At 34.7% G+C, this 8,075-nt stretch overlaps 1 long non-coding RNA gene across 1 annotated transcript in view; it reads left to right on the forward strand.

Moving 5' to 3' along the window:
* Positions 1–3,709, forward strand: part of LOC117997453 — a 258,768-nt gene extending 255,059 nt beyond the window's left edge. The window contains exon 3 of the long non-coding RNA XR_004675821.1: positions 3,651–3,709. This is a non-coding gene — a long non-coding RNA (uncharacterized LOC117997453). The remainder of the gene's footprint in view (positions 1–3,650) is intronic.
* Positions 3,710–8,075: the final 4,366 nt, after the last annotated feature.

Below are 8,075 nucleotides of genomic sequence, written 5' to 3' on the forward strand. Positions count from 1 at the left end.
TTCCTTCCTTCCTTCCTTCCTTCCTTCCTTCCTTCCTTCCTTCCTTCCTTCCTTTCATCCATCCATCTTAAAATGATACATATATATTAAGGAAAATCTCAGGCAGTAATCAGTGACTAAAGATGCTACCATATCAATATTGCTTGCTATCTAAATGTGGGGTGATTCCCACCTATGTCTGTACCACCAGTATGATTCACTTCCCCTTATTCCCAGAAATTCATGGACTTCTATCCATACCCTCTGATATTTTCTTCATTTGGTCTGCTCTCTTCCAAAGCTCCCATTCTTAACTTTTTTCCCTATCTCAAATCAAATGTCTAGTTATTTAAGTAGCTATTAGAAAGAGAAAAACCTGTTGGCTCATTAGAATAATTCACTTTAAGATGTCAGTGTGAGCAGTGAAGAATTGTAGCCCATCCATCTGCTAGTAATATGACTATTTAAAAATCCTTTCACCTCTTTATAATCTTTACTTTCCTCATCTTTGAAACAGGAAAAAAAATAACATCTTCATAGACAAGATAGGTAAATTTCTTGGCATAGTATCTGGAATATAGGGAGCATATAAACACTAGTAGTAGTTGTTGCTCTTGCTATCCTGATCATTACTATTATTAACGATGGCTGAGGAACTTTCCCAGGGATATTTAATGTTAAGATATATATTAATACTAAATAAAAATCTGCTGGAAAGAAAAGCTCCTACATTGAGTATTCTGTATTCCCTAACAGAAAATCAGGTGTCGGAAAGCATCTGGTCTGGAGTATTTTGAAGTTATGGTGTTAGGTGCATTCATACTGTGCTTCGATTTTTATGTCTTCCTGACTTTGACTTTTGATAATATTTCATGTTCTTGAGGTGTCCTTGGCCTGATAGTAATATAGCCATACTTTATGATTATTGATTGCGTGGTTATAGACTTTTCTATTCTTTCGTTGTCAACCTATGTATTTCATATCTGTGATACATATTTAATAATGTATCTCTTGTAAAGAGAATGTAGTTGTCCTTTTCCGTAATTCAGCCTGACAATCTCTGTCTTTACTTGGACTGTGTAGTCCGTTTATATATAATGCAAATATTGTTGAATTTAAGTCTATCATTTTTCTATTTCTTCCATCTGTTTTTTAGTACTTTGTTTCTCCTTCCTGCCTTCTTTCTCGTTTTGATGTCAGGAGAAATTTTTCGTGATGACTTTGTATATATCATAACTAGATTCTTGGTGCTCTTTGTATTTTAATTCTTTAGAAAAACTTTTAATTTTTTTCTCAGTGATATTATATTTGCTTTTAACATTATCAATTAAGCCCTTGTCTCAAGCACTATTATTTTTGGAGAAGAAAGTTATTATTGATTTCCTATTGACCAAATTTTTCATAGTTGTTGACTAGAGAGAAATTTTCTTGTTCTTCCTAGCATCCATTTAAAGCCAATTGCTTTACTTTGAGATCCCAACTTCAAACTATTCACTAAGGTTTATGCTGAAGCTATATTTCCCTTCCCCTCCCCCTCCCTTCTTTCTACCTTCCTGTTTTTCCTACCCCTTTCCTCCTTCCCTACTTTCTCTTTCTCTCCCCTTCCTTTCTTTCTTCTTTTCTTCCCTCTCCTCCTTCCTTCTCTTTATTCCCTCCCTCCTTCCCTCTTTTCTTCCTTCCTTCCTTCCCCCCTCCCTCCCTCCTTCCCTTCTCTCTCTCTCATTCCTTCTTTCCTTCCTTTCTCCATAAGAAAGTCATGTGGAGAGGCCATGTCTTAGTTAATGAGCATCCATCAAAGTCTACCAAATTAAAAAACAAAACAAAACACCATGTCATGTCAGCAAAGTATATTAGAATATTCTTGTGGACCAGATGGAGAAATGTGCAATGGAGAGTAATAGAGGGGGTTTCATATATAACTCAGCAACTGAATAATAGTTTTATCATAGAGATTGATGTCTGGAGGAGGGGTTCTCTTGCTGAATGCCACTGAAATTATATCCAGGCATATTCTGTTCACCATAATTTTAAAGCAGAGAATTAAATAAATACTTCAAAAGTGTGTTTTTTTAACCTATGGGAAACCTATTTGCATTGTAGGGGCAATCTATAATGCTAGTTTAAAGAAATTTTTTTTGGTAAGTATCTTGGGTAGCTTTAGGTCTTATACTCAAAAAAATGCAAGTACTTTTACCCCTAACCACCCTTATCTCCACCCCCATCTGCACCCCTGGTTTTTAGATTCAAGATTCAAAATTATCTCAATAGTTAGACAAAGGAATTGAAATTGACAAAGTAAAATGTAAGTGGACAAATATGCAATTTAATATTATAACTAACTAGAAATTAGTTGTATATTTTAGGTATGTATGTAATATCTATATAAAATATGTAGGTACACTGATTTATACACATATTTACACACAGAACAATGCATATCAGAAATACCTAGGAGTTCCAAATGCCGTAAGAACCAAACATAGTATTCAAGAGTTAAAAAACAATCCTAATTAAATGTTAGACTGCACATATAAAAGAATACATAAAGTTCAGATCATGTAAGAATATCTGGTGAAAAAAAAAAAAAGAATATCTGGTGATACCTAGAGTGTTGTAACTCCTCTAGGAATTTTATTTTATTGCAAATAGAAAGTAAATAGAAAAATAAGACTGGGATAGTTGAGCTTGTGAAAACTGTTTCGTGTAGAAAACAATATGAGAACATAAGAATGCTGATTATGAACAGAAAATTCACAGGGACATGAAAGCCCTAGAGGCTATATGTACAATCTCTCTATACAAGACACATGATTTTTTCTGTTACTCTAGATGAGAAGTGCTTCTCAGATTTTCCACTAATGTACCCTTAATGATACTTGTCACATTTCTTTGAGAACCCACATTTCATTTAAAAATACTATCCAAATATTGCATTCTACTTTATAAGTTTGTATTGGTATAATGCAAAATAATGTTTTTTTCTTCGTTCCCTTCCTATATTTGGAGTCGAGCATTTATTCTATGTCACCCTGTGTTCTCTGGGGTACACATGTATGCTTGGGTATTCACGCTGCGGGTTGAGATGAGACCAATGGGCAAAAATTCCTAGGACTATATTTTCACTGAAAAAAACTCTAAAACAAAAATCAAAATATGTATAACTTTCTAAATTTTGCATATGTTGTCTTGAAAATTTGAAAATAAGAAACCAGAGCCTGAATAGCCATCTCCCTCCTGTCCTTTTTTGGATCAGTTGTAGAAATGATAACTGTGGTAGTTTTAGGCTGGACTAGATAATTCATGAGTTTCTTTGACCTGTGATAGCTTTAAGATTGGACATTACATTTTGTTTCCGGGGAAAAGAAAAAGATAGGAGAAACAAGAAACTTTAAAGACAGATTAATTAAATGTTAAATATTAAAATTTTGGTTCAAAGGAATGAAATGTTTAGGTTAAAAGCAATGGTGGAGACTTCCAGGTAGCCTAGGAAAATGGTTGTCATTAAGTTTGAATCTCTCCAAAAAACTGTACTGATCAACAAGAGAAACAAATATAGCCCACATAACCCAAAATGTCAGCCTAACCAGAAGAAAAATAACATTGCCACTTTAACTGCTTTTAAGTAGAAAAATATACAGTAGTCGCCCTTGTCTATGGTTTTGCTTTCTCAGGTTTTGGTTGTGGTCAACGGCAGTCGGGATGCAGATGATCTTCCCTCTGACATGTGATCAGAGGGTCAGTACTGATGGTCAGCTACGTCATGGCATCTGTGTCATTCTCCATGCTCCATCTCCTCACATAGGCATTTTATTGTCTCATATCATCACGAGAAGGGTGAGTATAGTACAATAAGACATTTTGAGAGACAGACCATGTTCACATAACTTTGATTACAGTATATGGTCACAGTTCTAATTTATTATTTGTTATTATTAATCTCTTGCTATGCCTAATTTATAAATTCAAATTTGTCATAGGTATGTATATACAGGAAAAAAAACCAGAGTTTGGTACTATCATGGTTTCAGGCACCCAGTGGGGTCTTGGATCACATCACCCACAGCTAAGGGGGACCACCTTACCCCAACTCTCAGCAGTATGTTCAACTTAAGCCCCTGCCATAAGCCTTTTGGAGAGTGAGCAGTATCCTAATTCCTGCCTCCTCCCCCTCCAGCCAAGTACATAAAAGAGAAGAGGAGACAGAAGCACCAAGGTTAAAACTGATAATTACAAAACCTTCTATTAAACTCTTGGGTGAAATGAAAAAATACGAACATAAATTATGGAATCTATAAGAAGTACTAATCATTAGAATAGTATATATTAAAATTTTATGGAGGGGTGCCTGGGTGGCTCAGTTGGTTAAGCGACAGACTCTCGGTTTCAGCTCAGGTTATGATCTCCTGGTCATGGGATCGAGCCCTATGTTGGTCTGTGCACTGACCGTGGAGCCTGCTTGAGATTCTCTTTCTCCCTCTCCCATTCTCCTCCCCCCTCCCCCCCCCGCTCATGCTCTCTCTCTAAAATATAAAATAAAATAAAATAAAATAAAATAAAATAAAATTTATGGAATACATTTAAAGCAGGTAGGGGAAACTTCATAGAGCTAAATACTTTTATCAGTAAAAGTAAAATAGTGAAAATAAATGAATGAAATTCACAGCTGAAAAAGTTAGGAAAAAACCCAACAAAATAAAAGCCAAAGAAAGAGAACTAACAAAGATAAAAGCAAAAATTAATGAGGCATTGAAGAACAGAAGATCTAAGTTCTAATTAGTTTACCAAAATTTTCTTTTTGAGAAAAATTAATAAAAAAATCAGCTAACTTTATCAAGGGAAAATATGAGAAAAACTATATACACAGACAAGGAGGTGATAAGGGGAATATATTGAAATAGTAATTTAAAAAAAAATTAAAAGATTAAAGTTTTTCAGAGTTTTTTGTTTTTCATGCTTTTATGATAACCTAGATGCTTAAGTTTCAAGGATAATAGAATTTTGTCAAAATTGGACTCAGAAGCCAGTTTAGAAATTCTAAAGAAATAAAGTTATCAAGAGATTACCTCACATAAAATCAAGATACTAAGTTAGTTTCACAGTAGAATTTTACCAAACTCAGTCTCAGTGCCTTTTTTTTTTTTTTTTTTAAAGATTTTATTTATTTATTTGAGACAGAGAGAATGAGAGAGACAGAGAGCATATGAGAGGGGGGAGGGTCAGAGGGAGAAGCAGGCTCCCCGCCGAGCAGGGAGCCCGATGCGGGACTCGATCCCGGGACTCCAGGATCATGACCTGAGCTGAAGGCAGTCGCTTAACCAACTGAGCCACCCAGGCGCCCTCAGTGCTGTTTTTGTTCAAATTTATAGAAATTGATGGGAAACTTCCATTCTTCTTATAAAGCATTGACATCTAAATTTAATATAGTACATACACACATAAAGAAATTTTTAAGTCAAGATCACTAATGAATAATGCAAAACACTAAATATTAGCAAGCATAATCTAATACTACATTAAGAATATAATACTATTTAAGAAAATAATGATATGCTTATATCATTCAGTATTAGGAAATCCATTAACATCATACACCATATTAATAGATCATTAATAGAAAAAAAATCCCTCATCCTGCTCCATTATGTAATAACTATTTGAAATTTGCTCTTTATTTTTCCTTGCTCCAAAATAGATTTACTGTGTTTGTCTGTATATGTAGTTCAGTTTTGCTTTTTAAAAAAAGTTTTTGAGTGGTATCATACTCTACATGTTTTTCTGCAACTTGCTTTTTATTACTTATTTATTTTTAAAAGATTTATTTATTTATTTTAGAGAGAAAGAGTGCAGGGGTGAAGGGCAGAGGGGGAAGAAGAGGGAGAGAGAATCTCAAGCAGACTCTGCACTGAGCACGGAGCCCAATGCAGGGCTCAATCTCATGACCTTGAGATCATAACCTGAGCTAAAATCAAGAGTCCAACACTTAACTGACTCTGCCTCCCAGGTACCCCTGCAATTTGCTTTTTAATTCAGTGTTGTATTTATGATAATCTGTGTTCCCTTGTATAGGTCTCATACCTTCATTTTCACTGTTGAGTAATAATGTTATATTAATATCTCACAGTTTGTGTTTTCTCTTGATTTGTATTTAAATGATTTCTGTTTTCTTGCTATTAATATATTTCTACTTATTTTTAATGTACATATAAAGAGTTTTTATAAGGTATTTACAGGGAGGGAATTGTTGGGTTTTAAGGTAAATGCCTTAACTTTTACTAGATGTTGTCCAAATCCTCTCTAAAGTGAGAATAACAATTTTCTCTTCCCCTACAAGTGTTTCAAGGAGCAAGTTGCTAATATCTTTTCTAGCACTTGATTTTTGTCAAACTTTTGATATTTCCAATGTAATCTGTGTAAAATAGCATCCCACTGTGGTTTAAATTTGCATTTTCTTCTTTGCTTTTGAAGTTTACCATGGATTCAAGTATTTACTGTTCATTCCTGTTTGTTGTTGTTCATTTCTTGCTCCTTTATTTTGGCAGTATTTTTTTGAGTTGTCTTTTTTTTTAATTTGAAAAATTCTGTATATATGCTAGATACTAATCCTTTGTCAGTTATATACAGATCTCTTTCTCAGTCGATAGTGTGTCCTTTTATTTATGGACTTTGATGACGGTAAATTGCTAATTTTGTTATAGTTTAATTTTCATTATTTCTGATTATTATTTTGAATAAATTTAATAAATTATTCCCTACCCTGAGGTAAAAAAAGATTCTCCTGTATTTCCTTCTAAATGTTTTCAATTTCAACTATTATTTGTGTCTTTAATGTAATTAAAATTGATTGCAGCATATGCTTGAGGTAAAGATTCAATGTTATTTATTTTTTGACATAGACAATTTTCTCAGCCCTGTTTATTCATCATTAATTTAGAAATCCTCTTGTGTCATATAGGAGAGTTTCCATACATGCATGTTCTTCTTCCAGTTTCTGTATTCTGTTCCATTGGTCTCAGTGTCTATTTCTGAGCCAAAGCCACACTATCCTAATTACTATGCCTTAATGAAAAGTCTTGATATTGAAAAGGCAAGGCTCCCCACCTTATTACTGTTCCTCAACATTTTCTTGGCTATTCATGGTCTTTTGCATGAAATGACTTTTTGATTTGTTGCAGTTATTCTGAATTTCCTTTAACCTTACCTCTCCTTTGTGTCACTCCTTTTCATGGTTCAGAGTCTTGAACTTAGGCTCCTGTTTGACTAACTCAGGTCACACACTTGCATTTCAGTCACCAAGGATGTGAAAAAGTATTTTCTACTTTGACTTTTCTGTGTTGGGAAGTGGAGCCCTGCCTTTCATCTATAGTCAGACTTTCTTCAAATAGGATGACAAGTATTTCAATGATTTTCTGCTGCATGACAACTTATCTCAGTGGTTTAAAATAACAATCGTTTCATTGCTAGATGATGATTTGGGGGCAGAGCTTGGCTAGGAGATTTTTATGTTCCATGTGGTGTCATCTGGAGCTGTTTGTTGGTAGTGGGCTGGTGCCTGGTCTGGTCTGAAGAATCATGTGTTTGGTGTCTGGTGGAAATGGCTGGAAAACTAGGTTCAGCTGGGACTGTTGATTAGAGTGTCTACACGGGACCTCTCCAGCTTGGTTGTTTCAGGGTATTCATACTTACATGGGTGCTTAGAAAGAGTGGTTCAAAAGACCAGAAATGGAAACTACCAGTTTCTTAAGGTTTTGCCAGGGCCATTTCTGCTCTTTCTGTTAGTCAAAGCACAGAGAGTACCCAGATTCAAAGAGAAGGGGCATGGGCCCCCTTTTTTTGATGGGAAGAGAATTAAAGAATTTTCTGCCATCTTTAATCTGCCATAATGAGTTTGGTTCCTGGGCAGACAGTATTCTAATGTCCTCTAAAGTAAGGTCAATTTTCTCTTTCAAAGAGAAATAGTGTTGTATTTTCTTTCAGTGGTCTATCTTATGTACCTTGTAAACCTTATCTTGTGGGGCCAACATATCAAGAATCAAACCTGTCTGTAAGGAATCTGATACAGGAATGAGTTGAATGAATGGCTGCAACTAAGTTTGGAG

This window comes from Mirounga leonina, unplaced genomic scaffold, assembly GCF_011800145.1.
Source record: "Mirounga leonina isolate KUSES-001 unplaced genomic scaffold, KU_Mleo_1.0 Mir_366, whole genome shotgun sequence".
In the NCBI taxonomy this organism is placed as follows: Eukaryota; Metazoa; Chordata; class Mammalia; order Carnivora; family Phocidae; genus Mirounga; species Mirounga leonina.